The following is a 17,214-nucleotide window of genomic DNA, read 5'->3' on the forward strand; positions in this document are numbered from 1 at the left end:
AAGAGTGCTGTGGTTTTATCAAATAGTTACAACTGGGGGGAAAAATCCAAACCCACTAACCAAAACAAACATCCTAGCTCTTATCAGTGACCCATTGAGAGAGCAATAGAAGAGGAAGGAGACCTTGAGCTATCAACAGCATGATTATGCTCTACATCTACTTGTTCCGGCTGTGCAGCTCATCAAGATCCAAAACACTTATGATACAAAATCCTAGGTCTGACAAGAACTCATACTGTGCAAAATGACACTTGCCAGCCAAAATATTCTTGTGGCTTCCCTTCCCTCTTGCTCTTCCACTGACACTCCTTTGCCAGTCATGTTTTCTCACCTGTGGGTGAGTGAGTGAGTGAGTGAGTGCATGAGTGTGTCCTGATATTCGGCACATCCACTCCTGACAACAATGCCCTTTAATGACATTTTTCTTCTGGACTTTTGAACAACAGAATCCAGTGAAAATTCACAGATTATCACAGCAGTGTCATCTTCAAAGCAGCTGATTTCCTGTGCCCATTTAACTATGTGAAATGGCCATACTTTAACAGAGATCATTGGTGCTCACAGACGGAATAGCCCTACTCAGCAGTTATCTCAACATTTCTAGTAAATCTTACTGCATATGAATTCCCCTAATTCTCAGTGTAAATTGTGCTGTGATACTGATTTTCATTGTTTTGACGTGTTGTGGAGCAATGATAGCTGATGACTGCACACAGCATGCAGTAGCCTTGCAGAAAGGAGTATGTTGAGGGAAATCCTCAGATGTCCTTACAAATAAACTTTGTTTTGTTTTTATGTTCTCAAGACAACCAGGGTGCATTTTCAGCCCCTCCCATGCAGAGATAATGCCCCTCTGCAGAAGGGAAGGACTGGCTGCTCCCTTGGGCTGGGATGGTGGGGGCAGAGGTGGCTCCCTGAGCTGGGTGAGTGGCAGGGCAGGGCCTTGTCAGCCAGGGCTGTTCCACAACCCCAACCAGGAGCAGGGCAGCCCGAGCCCTGAGCTTCAGGATTCATCCATTCCTGAGGATGGATTGAGGCTGGGACAGGACTTCAGCCCTGGCTTGGTGTGCCCCAAGCAGCATCTGGCGGCGTAGAAATCTTAGCAGAAGGGTATTGAACCAAAGCTAAAGTACAGAGGCAGCACCAGGTTTTCCAAACTTCACAACTGAGAATTCTTATGATTTCAGAAACATCCTAGAATAAATACATTAAACTCCATTCAGTGCAGTTACTTTGGAAATTCTCTTACATATATCTCAATAAGTGTATATCCTGCATGTGACATGAAAGTGTTTACTGACTTCTGAACCAAAAGCCAGTAAAGAGTTGAAAATACAGTTAATTTGCTGCTGAAAGTAGTTTGTCAATTCCAAGTAGGAGGTCTTCAAAGGTTAAATAGATAGATTTAAAGCAATTTAAACAGATTCATGATTGCTGGGACTGTTCATAAAACCCTGGACATGGTGAAAACTAACACGTTGCCTACTTAGTTTTACAGAGTGAAAGACATCTGAATTCAGTTCTTCTTTATCCATACATTAATTTTTATAGTTATGGTATCATAGAAAGAGATTTTGTGGGGATTGGAGGTGGAAAGAGATGCTGTTTTGAAAAGATTTATATCTGGCAAACTGGGAGCAGGGTACAGGAACAGGGAAGTTTCTGTCAGAGATTTCAGACAGTTAGGACTCACTGAATGGATGACAAAAAACATAACTTGACAAGATAGAAAATATTAAAGTATTGTACGTTAGACAGTAAATTACATAGTTCCTTTAGCCAATGGAATGAAAAAAAAATAAAGCAAACAAAAACTTTGGGTTTTTCTTCTGAACCCCTGTTTTGCTGAGCACAAATGGTGATTCTCTTTTCCTACAGGAGCGACAGTCAGTGGTGATGTATGTAACTGTGCATTCAGTGTGTACTCAAGTGCATAAACAATCCTTGTCTCCTCTCCACAGGAACATTCTCTCCATGTTTTTCTATTCTGCTGAATGTGCAGTGTGACAGTTGTTGTACAATTTCTAAAGAGAAAAAGATTTGAACTAAACAGTGCCAGACCAGTTATTGATTTGCTTCAGTGTAGAGGAAAAATATGTTTCTTCATCACTTACTACAGGGAATGGGTGAAGGAAGCCTCCTTCTTCCCTCTGTTTGAAGATGCATCTTTGGTTTGCTGAAAGAGAGCAGAAGGTCTCCTGCAAATTATTAAGTTCAACATCTAAGTAATTTCCTCCATATACCAAAGTCAAAGTAGTTTAGTATCTGGTTGAAGGCACCTAAATGAAGCACCTCCACCGAAAGCCTAGCTCCCCATGGTCCCTGTAGGGAAAAAAAAAGGAAAGTGGAGGGAGACAGCCCTCTAGAGGTGTTTGTTTTGCCCTATTGAGATATGAATTCCTTTATGGAGACACCATTATGGGAAACATAGAGAATCTGCATTGTCATTCAAGTATTTCAGTAAAGTAGCTAAAATGAGATGGCATTAATTTCTTCCCAAACAGAAATTCCCTCCCTGAGATTTCTGTTATCCAAGTCTTTGAACTGTTGTTCCAAGACATCTTCAGCCCCTGCCCAGGCTCCTTATAGGACTTACTGCAGATGGGGGACTTACACGCTCCTTCCCTAACATCCCATCATCACCTGCACCTCAAGGACTCCTGAAGTGAGCACAATGAAGATGCCTTCGTGCCCAGGTCAGGCTGATATGTGAACAAAACAACCAAGGCTCTTTGCAAGGTTTTCTGGAGCAAAGGGAGGGGAACAAAGATATTAAAAGATGTATTGTTCTGGAATGCTTTTGTGTATTCCATACTCTCTGTGAGCAGATCCTCAAAGGCTCCCAGTTGATGCTGAAGTACCAGAATTTCTACCAAAACCCAGCTTAGAGTTAGGAGCTTGATTGCCTCTGTACATCATGGCCTAATGACACTATGTTCAGGGACATGAAAAGCTTATTATCTATTTATGAAAGGCCATGTTTACAGGCTTGTAAATAATGCAGGTAAATTTTATTTAATAACGACAATAAATTTTAGTTCTGCTTCCTGTATTAACAGTAAGTGGCTGATGTTTGGTATTGCTTGTGCAAATGGTGTTTCCCACAGAACAAGACAGATCCTAAAAGGCCAAATTAAATTAATTCGTGGTTCATCTTGCCCTAAGGGAGTTGTACAAGATGGCAATACTGTGACTTAGAACCACAGAGACACTGAAAAGAAAAAGAGAAATAATACTACTTGTAAATCATACCTCAAAACTCTGTAAGTTCTCCCCTTCTGTGTCAACCTGACTTGAAAGTCCAAATGATTTTTACTGAGAGTTAGGCTGCATGGTGCACATGGCACCCCGAAAATATAACCTCTAGTCTTAAAGCTTTGGTAAAGTAATGAAAGCCTTAAAGAATCATACAAGCACAAAACTTTGCCAGAGAGTTGCTTGATCTGGGAAGAAAACAGTGATTTGGGGTATTGCCATGGGCTGACTGTACATGAGTGCTTGCTTCAATGCCGAGTACTGTGGAAGAGTGCCGGACACTGGTGCAGCTCTGAGCCGAGTTCAGGGAAAACGTTCCACTGTCTTCAGTAAACTGGACTGAGGCCTTGATTCCGTGAGGAGGTCTTTCTCACCCACAGTAAAAAGGCAGGCTGAGTTGTAGTCAGCTTGATTCTGTTTTTCCCTTTTGTGGTTTTTCACTTTTTAGATGCCCTTGCAAGCTTTTATCTATTCTAGGAGTCCCATGAGACAAGAACATTCATGCTGATTTCATGGAATGGACTGAGAAGTTTCAAGAGGCTTTCTGAGAAGCACTTTATGCCGCTGGCTAAAAATCTGAAGTAGAAATCTACAAGAGAATAGGGAATTAGGCTAAGAAAAACAAACAAAAAGAAAAGAAAAGAATTATACAATAGATGAAAACATGGCAACAGCAACAAAAACACATTTATCTCTGAAGCCATGAGCTATTACATTTTATTCTCTGTAGAGGGAAGAAAGAATTAGAATTCTACTTAGGTGACTACAATTGAACGGCATGGAAGCAAGGGACTGAAAACAGATACTGATGGATCTAAATATTCACTTTCCAAGACAGGGATTAGAAAATTCATCCTGTAATGCTCTCAGAAATCTTCTTACCTAGAGTCACCATCATTTTAAGAGGAACCTCATTGCATGTTTGTTATTTGAGAAAAAAACCCCATATCGACAAAGCTTAAACTAGGGGGGGGAAAAAAAAGCAAAGGATAGACCCTGATTTTTTATCTAACCACTCCTTTCTGAAGGTCTCCATCACAGCAACATCTGAGCATTCACGCATGGCAGCCATGAAAATATCCACAGAAGATGCTAGAGTTTCTCTTATTTACTCTTAGAGGATATTATTACTTCCTATCACAAGCTGGTTTGGACTGGAATTTAACCTCTTCTGCACGTGTTCTTTTTCTCACTTTCCACTGGTATAATGGACTGTATTAGTATTTAGAGAGCACACTGGAAGGAAAAGTAGCAGGATAAAGATGAATGGTGTTTATTTTTCTTTGATTAGATAGAACAGCAAACAGTGTGAATTTGGGTAGACAACCTGTAGTTCCATTTTTTGGTGAGATTAACTGCTACATAACGTGAAAGCTTGCACAGCGGTCTAGAAAACTACTATCAGGCTAAAAAGATAATAAAATGTTTTGGACAGAAATACAAACAATGGTGAATAATGAATATCTAGTGATCTATAATTCTGACAAAGGTTTTTCTTTGAGGCTATGGGTTCGAATTACATGCACATACACATGCTCAAAATACTGCAGTACTCAGCATGATTTATGTAGTTGATAAAATGCCTCATAGTAGCCCAAAAATAGAATTGCACCAGGTGCACAACAAACAGGCATGCTACTTTCAAAAAACTCAAGTAAGCCAACTGGAGCGGGAGCCAATGAGAGCAGATGATCGACATATTTATTTTGAAAGCAGCCAGAATGCCTCAACCTTCTTCAGTCACAACTATCTAAACTAAGTCATGGCAGTCCCCGATTCAGCTAATCCCTGTTATGACTCTGTTATCAGGTGAGAGAAAGAGTAATTCTTTTACTCAGGCCAACTTTCTTATTTCTCATGACTCTTACCACTGTTTGCTTTTACTGTCCATGGTCAGATAAATCTGAGGCTTCTTGAAGTAATGACCTAAGTTCATATAATTTGATGTCCAAATAAAACCACAGAGAAGTAGACAAATACAGCTCCAATAGCCCCAGGCTCCAGGAATACAGGGAAATAAACCAGTGACACAAAGAAGAGAGTTGATACGAAGTCCAAGGGAAGGGGACATGATTTCTCTGGTAGGGCTGAAAGACAGGAATTACTCCTCCTGTCAATGTGGTGTTGTCTTTGAATGAGGTAGACTGTGAATTAAAACTGGACGTTCCTTCTCACTAACTTTTCCTAAGCAAGTGAAAATATTTTTGACTGTTTGTATTAAATTTTAGATTTTAATTTAAATGTTTGAGAAGTAGAAAGATAGAGTAATTTTAACTAATCAGAGGGATATGAATATTTTTTTAAGAAATAATCTGGGTAGTAAAATTAAAAAAAAAATAGAATTATAGAATCCTAGAACGGTAGAATCATAGAATGGTTTGAGTGGGAAGGAGCCTTAAGGACCATCTAGTGCCAACCCCGCTGCCATGGGCAGGGATATCTTTCATAAGACCAGGTTATTCAGAGCACCATCCAGCCTGGCCTTGAACACTGCCAGGGATGAGGGGTCCACAACCTCTCTGGGCAACCTGTTCCAGTGTCTCACTGCCCTTATATAAAGAATTTCTTCCTAATATCTAATCTAAACCTACTCTGCTTCATCTTAAGGCCATCATCCATATAATGTCTAAGTATGGGCAATGGTAGAAAAGAGGGGAACAGAATAAGCACAGATCTGGTGATAAATAGCAGTTTTCCAGAATGTAATTCTAGTATCAGACTAACTAAGATTCAGACAAGTAGAAATTTTGCTGATGTAAAGTTATCATTACTAGAAGTTCGAAGGGAGAAAGTAAATGTCCTGTCTGATAGCTGTAAGGACAATGTACTATTTGGTCAAATTGATATCTTGACTTTCGGAATTTATGGATGGTGAAAGCAATTCTTGAAAAACAAGAGGTGTGGAGAGTCTTCATTTGTAGTGAAGACAAAGTAATAAGGGATCAGAGAGAAAAGTCAGATAGGAAGAGAAAATACCAGAACAAGAAAAACAAATCTGGAATTGACAGAGGAAAAGCAGAAATCAAAGGTTTTACGTGAGCAGAGAAAAAAGTTGGGGGAGTGTGACAGGTAGGTGAAGTATAGGAATCAGACAGCAGAGGAGGCAGCTTCATGAAAACACCTAACCCTGACACAGTGATTTTACCTTGAGAACAGGTTGATGGGTGTAGGGAGAGAAGGTTAGAAAACCAGAAAGAAATCAGAAGCACAAAACAGGGACAGGGAGACCAGCAGCACACAAAGGGAACATCGTAGACTTCAAAAGCAAGCTGTTGGTGTGGATTTCAGTGGATGTGTTGTGTTTGCTATGAGAAAGGTATCAAAATGGAGACCCATTGAACAATGTAGATCTCTCCTGAAACTGTGGTAGTGTACTTTTGTTGATTAGCATTTTAATGACTCATAATAAAATACAATATGCGGATGTAATCTGTGCACAAATGCTTGAGGAAATGAAAGACTGACTAACAACCATTGCATAATTTCAACATGGAGAAGTTATTGCCCAATTCAGATGTCAAAACCATGCAAATAGAGATGCCTTGGTCCTACTAGGTTAATGTTCAATTTGTTTTATTACCATTTCAAACATAAAGGAACACAGGCAATAATATTTCTGATTTGGATATTTAACCTTTATTCCAGTAATTTCTCTTCTGGATGAAATGAAGCCTAGAGCTAAAGCAATCTAATTGAGAATAAGGTTCATCACCTAAGTTCCATGATTATGCAAGCATCTTCACATAATAAATCTGGCAATACTTTCTCTTAAATCAATATTTCCCAGACAAAAAGGTCTGTGGTAGACCTTCAATTCCTCATTTATTGAACATAGCCATTCTCAAGCCCTGAGTTCCCTTAGAACAACAGAAAACAAAGCTGAGAACCACCTTTTTTCAGTAAAAAAATGTGATTTTATTGAAACCTAAGCTATATCTGATCACAGCACCAGGGCCCCCAGCTGGAAGTACGTCATGTCAGCTCCAAGGAAGAACAAAGGTATCCTGATTTTAAAAAAGGAACTTTTAAAAGAATCCTTTTCCTGCCCCTCAAAATATTTGATTTGCATGCTTCATCAGAGTAGGAATTGATTTTGAAATCAGTTTTCCATACAAAGATTGTTTCTTAAATGACTTTCCTTGCAGAATGGTATTTAATGTTCCCACAAATAGCATGAAGAGAGGGGATACGAAGTACCAAATCAGGGAAGACATAGTTGAGTAAATTGGGAATTTAAGACAAAGAACCATTAAGCACACTCCTATTAGCTCAGGAGTGAGTCCTTTTCAAGGACAAGGGAAAAACAAAATGTACAATGCAGGTCCATGGCAGTAGGTTTAACATTTTAATATCTGGCACGCTGCCTGTATCTGATGCACTCGTTCAAATAGGCAGATGCTGGATTGGATAAGTGGAAGGGCATGTAAGGACATGGAGTCTAGCTCCTTGCTGCATTTATTATCACAATAACTCACCGACTACAGAACGTGGGAAGAAAGTTCCCTGGATGTTAAGAGAGGCTTTACACTGACAGCCTGAGGTGGAGGCTGGTGCTGTGATTAATGGACACTAGAGTCGGAGAACAATTGAAACTATTCCAAGTCCAACTCAGACACTGCTTGTAACATTTACTTGTGGAAAAGACCCTTTCCCCCTACTATCAATTCAAATGTAACTCATGTGATTTGTTTTCTCACATGGGTAATTCTATACCACCAAACTCTTTATTAGCAGGTATTTTAATCCTGCACACTTTTGTTTTTATAGAAAAGCAAAATATCTTTTTTTTAAAAAATGTTTTTGACTGGTTATGATGGATAGCATGGCTCACTAGAGACCCCAGATCACCATCTTGCCCTACAGCGTCCGGCTGGTAAAGCCTGGTAATCAGTAAACTGATGACAAGGCAGCTCACAATTTTAGAGCAGAAAGATGTCAGGTTTTCCATCTTGTTTATTATGTTTTAGCACTGGCATTAACTTTTGTCTTACCCAAGCCACTAGGGATATGATTTTACTTAAAAAATGGAAGAGTCTCTATTTCCTTGGATATGATCCTTCACAGGAATTTGTTTGAGTGGATTTGAAAAGAGAAGCTAATTTTTAACCACTGTGCATTCTCCTAGTCTTTGATGGTATCCCACCACATATTTTATGTACGTATGATGTTCTTGTTAGTAAAAAATGTCACGAGACAAGAGCTCTACCCGTATCACCTGGTTCCTAAGGAACAGCACTGTGATTCACAGAGCTGCAGAGCGCCTGCTTGCGCTGCGGTGAATTATAGCCACGGAGGGGGCGACACCAGTCGCACAGGTACTCAAAACAGCTTATTGGGGAGTACATCCTCCAGTATCTGTTGCTGCCACGACCAACGTCACAGGTGTCCGTGAGTCAGCACTGCAGTCCGTCCTGTTTAACGCAGAGACTGAATCAAGAACTTCCGCAAGAAAATAACGCAGTGGCCAACCGCGGCTGTGATGCGCACAGGGATGCTCCCGCCGGCTGGCGACACGAATCAAAAAGGAAAGAAAATGTTGATTGGCCCGTGCAAAATCCCTGGATTTTGGTGGGGTTGGTTTTTTTTTTCCTTTGAGGAATGAATGCTCTCTGCTACTTGATAGCCAAGGCTGGCAGCGCTATGGCAACCGGGCTGCGGGAAGGGCGGAGGGGAAAAGTCGCTTAGCAACTGGAAGCTTTAGGCAGGCAAGGCTGGTTTAAAGCACAGCAGTTAAAAAAAAAACAAAAAAAAAAAAAAGAGAGCAACAAAAATCCCCTCCTCAAAACAAATCCGCAGTTGCTACTAGAGATGACTAAAAGATAGATCTGAGGAGTTAAGAATTTAGAAGAAAATAAAAGAAAAAGATGCAAGAAAAAGCCAATAAAAAAGGAGATAACAGCTTGGGGGGGGGGGGGTGGGGGGGAGGGAGCGCTATTTCACACTGATCATCCTAGTTACAAGCTTCATCAATGCAAACAACAGCCCTAACCAGCACAGGCTATTCCCTGTCAGATCTTTATACTGTTCCGAAAAGCAGAACTCCACAGGCATCTCCTCCCTGGCCACCCAAGCTTTGGCCGAGCATGCAGAGGGGCTGTGTGCATCCCTGAGCCAATGCACAGCCCCTGGGCATGGCTTCCATGGACTCCTGGCACCCCGAGCCCACTGCCAGTGGGGCCACTGCTACTTGGGGGGGTGGAGGGAGCAGCAGCCTGTGTAGTCTTGCCCTCTCTGGTTATTATTTATAGGCTTCCTCTGGCATGATAAGGGCTCTACGGTCAAGAAAAAAAAAGTAATATGAAAGGTTATCCAATGCACCAATTCAGATTTTTAGTAATAATTTTTCTGAGATGTTTTTCCAGTGGTCCAGGCACCCTGGCACTTCATTAATAATGCAGTAAAATCCCAGCAACATTACATTAATCACTCCGGTGGGAACCCAGCCAGTCAGGCACCTCTTTTTCAGCCCTCCATCCTCAGCCTTCTCTAAGCACTGTCTCAAACAGAAGTCTTTCACTGCATGCTTGGAAAGTTGCCCAATTTGAGCTATTTTGGACTAACAAAGGGACAATTTCATCCAAAGACACAGAAACCCCACAGAGCTACTGCCCTCCCCCTCTCTAGTGCTATGGGGGTTGGGTGTTTCTGCTGACCATCGCCCAGGCAGGAAAACATGAAGGAGAGACTGCTTTGGTCTAACCTTCCCCTTTAAAGTGTACCTGGAGGCCAATGGAAAGCTAACTTGCATCTGCAGGTATGCAGAGCCACAGACTCCTCGTGGAGTGCAGGGCCTAGCGGCTGAGCTGCAACATTTGGTGATGTTTTGTTAATGCAGAGAAATCAGTTTACTACTGGAAAAGCCTGATCAGGCAAAAACCAAAATAGATGCTGGGAATGTGTCAGTCCGGTCAAGTATCAGCATAGTCAAGCCACAGGCAGGTTGGCAGGCAGATCTGGATGGCAGAGGGCTTTTTCCAGCCAAGCAACCCGACCAGCAGCCAGCACGAAGACTGCCCCCACTCCCGGCTGCTCCTGTGCCCTGGCTTCTCCCTGCAGCCCGTCCACTCCTGGCTGTCTGCCTGCTCCCTCGGACCCTGCAGCGGCCAGCTGCTGACGGCCAGCAGCTCTCCGGCTGCAGCCTCGCCACCTCCCGGGCTCCAGGCCTCCTGAACCAGTGTTTTTAGGGCTTATAATGCTACAGCATTTTTGTGTTCACATTTACCGGCTGCATTGTCTCCCCAGCAGATAATGCTGACTAAATTGATACTTTACAAAGGCACAAAGGAGTCAGCTTGTGACTGATACACAATACTGGTTAACAAGACACATACAATGGTGGTATTAGTGGGAGGAAAGAAAAGCTCAACTTTCTGTCAGTCATAGGTTCATTAGAAAGTAAAGAGTTGTTAGCATGCAGAAAAGCTCTTTACGTGCATGAAAATGGTACCAGTTTTGAAAAAGAGAAGGAAAAATTAACCTTGCTTTAATGCTGGTGGTGGAACTAACTCAAACTGTCTTCCCTCAAGTAACCTTTCTTAACAGAACTCTGAAATGTGTACACTAAAAGAATAAGATCAATCAAAATCCCATTTTTTTTCTTACATACACTTTGGCCAGAGATGGATACCTGAAGCTTCCTGAGGAATGTCATAGATTATTGTAACACTAATAACCAACAAAAGCTTCTAGATTTACAAGAAATAAATAATGTGAAAAATATATTATCTTTTCCTTTTGCTTCTTCTAATGGTTTTTTTAGACATCTGGGAGATCTTGCATCCAGAAGATACGAGAAGAAAGTATGGAAAATGCCTTAAATCCTGCGGTCACACACGGAGAAAAGAGGCTGCAAATTTTTCCTTTAAAAAAAACCAAAACCAGTGGTTCTTGGGTTTAAAAGTCCAAGACCAGCATGCCATAGCAGCTAGGTGTTGATTTCACTTTTTTCTTTCCAGCAGCTTTGTGCTCATAAGATGAGCTGCCAGAGTCTTCAGCACGGCCTTGGAGTCCTGCTCCTTTATTGCTGCATGAGTTGTACAAACCTTATTGCAATTCTGTTTTTCTTGGAGCAGAAATGGCAAAATGTAACCCACCTCCTCTCATGATCTTACAAATCAAACAGACATTGATTTTAACCGTTGCCTATGGAATAATATGCCATGGTCAGCTTAGGACAGAAAAATCCTGATGCAATGGTGAATATGCAGATTCACTCATCTCTTTGCGCTCTCACTCAGCTTTCCAGTTAATAAAAGTCCCCAAAGTAGAAAAGTCCTGATATTAAAAACATCAGTGTAAGACACATGAATATTGTGAAGTGCACAGGTGCTGTCGTTTACTGGGCTGCTGGCTGCCAGTGACACCAGTGAGATACTGGATTCAGCTACACAAGCTGTAGGTCTTTGGTTTGCCTTGCTTCACCCTAAACAGCAGCAAATAATGTATGCGTTGGTAAGGCAAAATAATTTTTTTTTTTTTTGTTAAACGGCAACTTTTGGCCAAAGATAGCGGTGTGATCTAATTTAAAATAATGTTTACAGTTTGTTTGCTGTATCAATATTCTCAATTATATAAGCTCTTAGAGGACAAATAAAAACAAAAGAATGAAGAAGTGAGCATGATATCTGCAACTGAAGATTGTTGTAATAGATGCAAAACAAGCTATACTTGCTCAGGCCATTTGTTTTCTTTGTTAAATTTTGATCATGTCATCTCTAAAGTTTAATGGTCTTCAACAGAAGCTTCTTGCACTCCAAAAATCTGACCCTTTTCTCCTTCTATATGCAGGGACACTGTTGTTATGATTATCATGGCTGGGAAGGCCTGTGAAGAAATACGTGTGCCTAGTACCATCTAGTGGAGGGAATGCTGGAGAGACATTTAAACGAAAGGAGGAGAAATAATGCCAATTATTTGAGGTGGGAGCTAAGCTCATCAGGGCTGCGATAGCTCTTTGGGGAAAGAAGATGAGAAATAGTTGTCTTCAAGATGTGCAGAGACTTTTTCAAGGCTCTCTCTTCCCAACTCCCCTAGAGAGTAGTAAACTACCTAGGACTGAAATGCCTTTTAATAATACTGACCATCAAGCTTAAGAACATTTTGAAATTATACTCTGTTTTTCTGAAGAAATTTATAGGCAAACCACATGCCAGCGATGCCACCTGCTTCTTATTTGACAGGAACCATCTGGACAGCAAAAAGTCTAAAGCCAAGAAAGTCATTGCAGTCTGCAAGGCAGGATAAGAGAGCTGTAATTTAAACGCCCGAATGTCACCTGCAATGTGAAGGATTGTATGTGACCAAAGGGCATAAAGTGGAAAGCGTGCCTGTAGCTGTAAGCCTTGCATTAGAGGAAATAATTATTAAATATGTAATGTAAGGACTTGAATGGCCTCCTACTCAACCTCTTTCTGTTTGCAATGACCCCTAGACAACAGAGAAAGCCCTCCCAGAAATTAAACTAATTTAGTGGTGGCACAAGCAAAGCAGAAGTAGTGAAGAGCCCAGAAGATGCCCCTCATGACCTCATTCTTTCGCACAACCTGGACAGCAGTGAAGTAAACAGCCTATGCACGCATCAGCTGACTTCTGGCTGCTGGCTGCTAATCTGACTCTCTGCTTTCCCTAATCTTCCTTCTTAGTATGCCATCAGCCCTACGTTTACCTTCTCCTCCTTATTTCCTTCTACTCATCTATTTGGTTCCTAAAGATTAAACTAAAGTTTATAAAAAGCAAGCAAACAAACAAGCAAACAAACAAAACTAAACAGAAAGAACACTAGGAGAGTTAAGTCCTGCATCTCGTTGGAGCAGGGCAGTGCTCTGCACAAGTAGGAATAAAATTCAATGGAAAGTACAGGTCAATAAGACAAGAATAGGGAAAGCATTGGAAATGAAAGTGTATAATTTGCTCCTGGAAGGTGGAGTACTGAGCCAGGCAGAATGAAAAAAGGATGACTTCAGTGCTGCTCGACTAGCTGGCAACCCTCCCACCTTCAGACTGAGTGTTAATTTTTAAACTGTGCAAAATATCTCCTGGGGCCAGAGAGCATATCTGGAAATGAGACCCAGGGGGTGGAGAGCAGGCTTCAGTGAAGGGCACTGAGCACAAGAGAAGTGCCTCAAGGTAGTACTGAGGCAAACAAACACCCCTTTATTTGCATTCCCTAAATTCCTTGCAGCAGCCTCATGGAAGTGATCAAAAAAAGAATTATCAGTGACAAAGAGAGGAGGGAATTACTATTAGAAAGCAAAGTAACAGTGTTCACTTTAGTCTTGGTCCATAGCTGTAGCATAGTTACGGTTAGCGTGATAGGTCCAAGATATTTTGGAATCAAACTTGAGTACCTCATGCTTTCATCAGGAGATGGAGTAGAAGGTCTTTCCCATGTAATTATCCCAAAGATATCATAATCTCCATCGCAGTAGCCCACACTCCATGGCACTGAGACAGGCAGCCCTACCTGCCAGCTACAGCAATCCCTCAGAAAACTGTAACTTGGCCTCCACCTCCTTCAGCACCGAGGAGAAGCCTTTGGCATCCAGCTCTATGCTGGAAAACACTGAGGGACAAGCCCAAGTCACCATCCCCAGTACTCTTGGTTGTGAATGGAAATGCTAAAACCCCAGTGCAGTTATCTAAAATTCTTGTTGCACATCTCAGACCTAAAATGTGGGACTTTGTGTGAGAAGATCCTACTGGGTCCCTTCCAACTGAGAATATTCTATGATTCTATGATTATGGGATTCAGCTAGACTGGTTTCTCTGCAAAATTTTAGCCTAGAGGAGCTGGCATGGCCATGGTGTCAACATCCCTGAGGCTTAGTCTGCCACAGAAAGAGAGGAGGGTGTTCAAGTCAGCACAGGCAAAGGGAAGGGAGGTAAAAAGCAGGAAGAGCCCATCTGTCACTGCCATGTGATGAGTCCCATGGTACTTCCCTGCTGTGTCTGTAGGCTGCACTGCCAAGTGAAAGGAAAGCCTTCTGCTATTTCCAGTGTCTTGCTGGGAAAAGGAGAGGACATTCAAGATCAATAATAGAGCTTTGGCTAGGTTTGCTGAGGAACTTGCTGGCAATGTGCTGTGCTGTTCATTGGAAATATCTGGGAATGCTACCAAAACCCCTTTGCTCCCTGGGAATTGCCTTTACTGGTCTGGAAATGGCTGCAGTGTCCTGCACGAGTAGTTTACTTCCTTCTCCTAACACAAGTAACTGCATTTGGCAGGAAGGAATCATAATGCTCCTGCAGGATTCTGAAATCCCAGGTAGCTCTGCCCATTGTTTGGTATAAAAGGTTTCTCCCCAGTCTTGATGTTGTGCCTGCCTCAAGAAGGGAGCAGTGCCTCTTTTGTCCCAGACAGCATGCAAGAGTCTCCTCAGTCAAACCAGTTTCTTCAGAATCCTCTCCTACAAGTGCCAACCTCTAACCAGAACAGCACCTTCAAGGCCAATGTTTGGCCATTTCTTTAGCTTTCTGGACACCAAAATAGACGCCGAGTCTGAGGGTGAGCTTTGGAGAGTTGTACACCTCTGGAAGCTGTGTTGTACTCCCAGCTGAAGTCAATGGGAGAGCGACTTCTCTGCTGAGTTCCTGGCTCTCACCAGGCCTGGGCTCACTTGTGCAAGCTAACACACTCAGGACAGCATGGGCAGACTGCACAGAGTGTAACTTCTTCCCTCCTATGCAATCTTCCAACGCTATCCCAGCAGGTTTTGCACCCTCACACATGCCACACACATATGCAGCTTCATGTTACAGAGCCACCACCCTGGCACGCTGCAACGTGGGTTATAAACTACTTCAGACATCTTGAACTGGTCAAAAACACATTAAAAAAAGCATTTTCAATTGGACCACATAGGCACCACATGGGATGAGATAAGTCACAGGGATGAGAGCTGTGCAGCATGGATCAGTCCATGCTTACTGCTCAGCCTCAGCACTGAGGATTAGCTCCTGGCTCTCTTCTATTTAGCAGTGTAGCCACAGGGTCTAAGTAACCTTCTCGAGCCCTATCACAGCTAGAGTTGTAATAACATAATCCTATTATTCTAAATATAGCTCAAGCTCCAACCATCTCTGTGAAATTCAGTCATCTTCCATAGGTATACTTCCCGACCCTCTGAAGGAAGAGTTGGCTGGGTTCAGCCTTTCTGAAGAATAATTTCAGGTTGGTTTAGATCCTTATCCTGCATCAATAAATACAGTCTAGGCCAAAGAACACATCTGTAGAGGTGTGGTTCTTATTTCTTCCAATATCTTTTTTGTTTGAAGAGATTGAAGGTTGCTTTTTTTTCTTTTTTCTCTCAGAAGTACATTGTGGCACATATATGGCTGGGGTGCTGCATTTGGAATTAAAAAAATTATAAAATTGACTTGTCTTTTCAAGAGCTCTTAATCTGAAATAATAAATGAAACATCATAGATCCAACAGTATTTTCTTTATATGTCAGCAGTTAGAGTGAAGTTAGAGTGAATACTTAATTCATAAAAGTAAAGGGAGAAGGATTTGGCCAAACACCTATTTACCTTAAGAAAGAGCTTAAAATATAGATTAATGCTGCTTCAAGAAGATGTCAGATTAATATCACGAAATGTCCATAATCAATAGCAAAAACGTACTCAGTTAAATGGATGCCATCTGTGTATTCTGGCATTTGGTAACATAAACAGCTTTTGATACATTTGGACTCAGAAGCAAAACCTGATCTGATGAAACTTCCAGAAATCATGAAAGACTATGAATTCACAGGTTTCAGCAACTCACATTTCACTCTTGTAACTCAAACTTTGTTCCATGACTTTATGACAGGAACAAGAAGTAAGACTATCTTTGCAGCAGCCAGCAAATGTCTTTGTCATTGACAAGGATTAAGGAAAGAAACAGGAGAAGGTGGCTACAAGAGGCTCAGTGCCAGAATACAGCCCAACAAGCAGCTGTGATATGGATCCAGCCTGCTATGGGCTGGCCAGAGGCTGGGTCATCTCTGTTGCTTGGGACTGGACAGTAGCATTGGGAAATAAAAACCATTTCTTTCAACACAGTTGTTTACATCTGAAATGTCAACTTCTAGTGACTTGATTCACCCATGAACCATATGTTGGTCTGATCTATGTTATGGGAACACTAGTTTAATTTATGGGCCAGCTTAAATCTCTGTGCTTAGCTCTCTGAAATATGTTAAATTGACTTTTCTTAAGTCTTCTATAGCTTCTTTTGCCAAATAGAGACACGGAAAAGCTTTCTTGAGGCATATTTGTTTAGAAAAAAATAATGGTGGTGTATAATTTCTGGAAGGTAGATTGTATTGGAAGATCATACTATTTACAACTTTAGTTAATGAAAAATCATAGAATCATAAAAATGCTATCCCAAACACTGCTGGAGTGCTATTGCTTTTCAGAGGAAGGCTGGTGATTATTTATACAAATCTAGCAACAATACGTAATAGTTGTGTACTTGGCAGAGAGCCAAGGAAATGTCACTAGTGTTTGAATTTACCTATTACCTGTCTCAACCCAATGTGATCCAGAATGCTGAAGTTAATAAAGATACTCTGTAGGGGGGAAAAAAAAAAGGGATTTTAAATAAAGATAACTCAGGAATCTGGGTTTCCTTGCTCTCCAGCTGTCTGCTTTTCAGGAGCACTGTAACTTTCTTCAAATGAACATGGAAGATCCAAGAACTGGCAGTGCCTAGAACCTACCAGCATCTTGGTGTGCTGTCTGAATCAGGAGGCACTTCTTCCCTTCAGGCTGGTAGGGGTTTGGTGGTGGTGGATGGTGGCAGACCCTGCCATAACCAAGCATGAGCTGCAGAGCAGTGGAAGTCAGATTGCAAGTGGTGAAAGCGGAAGTGGGTCCGTCTCAGATAGGCACTGAGTCATGAATGGGATGTATTACATCCACAGGTGCTTTTTGTAAACCACAAGCTAGTTGATTTTATTCAAAACACCAGAG

Source organism: Corvus brachyrhynchos, unplaced genomic scaffold, assembly GCF_000691975.1.
Source record: "Corvus brachyrhynchos isolate BGI_N302 unplaced genomic scaffold, ASM69197v1 scaffold12, whole genome shotgun sequence".
NCBI lineage: Eukaryota > Metazoa > Chordata > Aves > Passeriformes > Corvidae > Corvus > Corvus brachyrhynchos.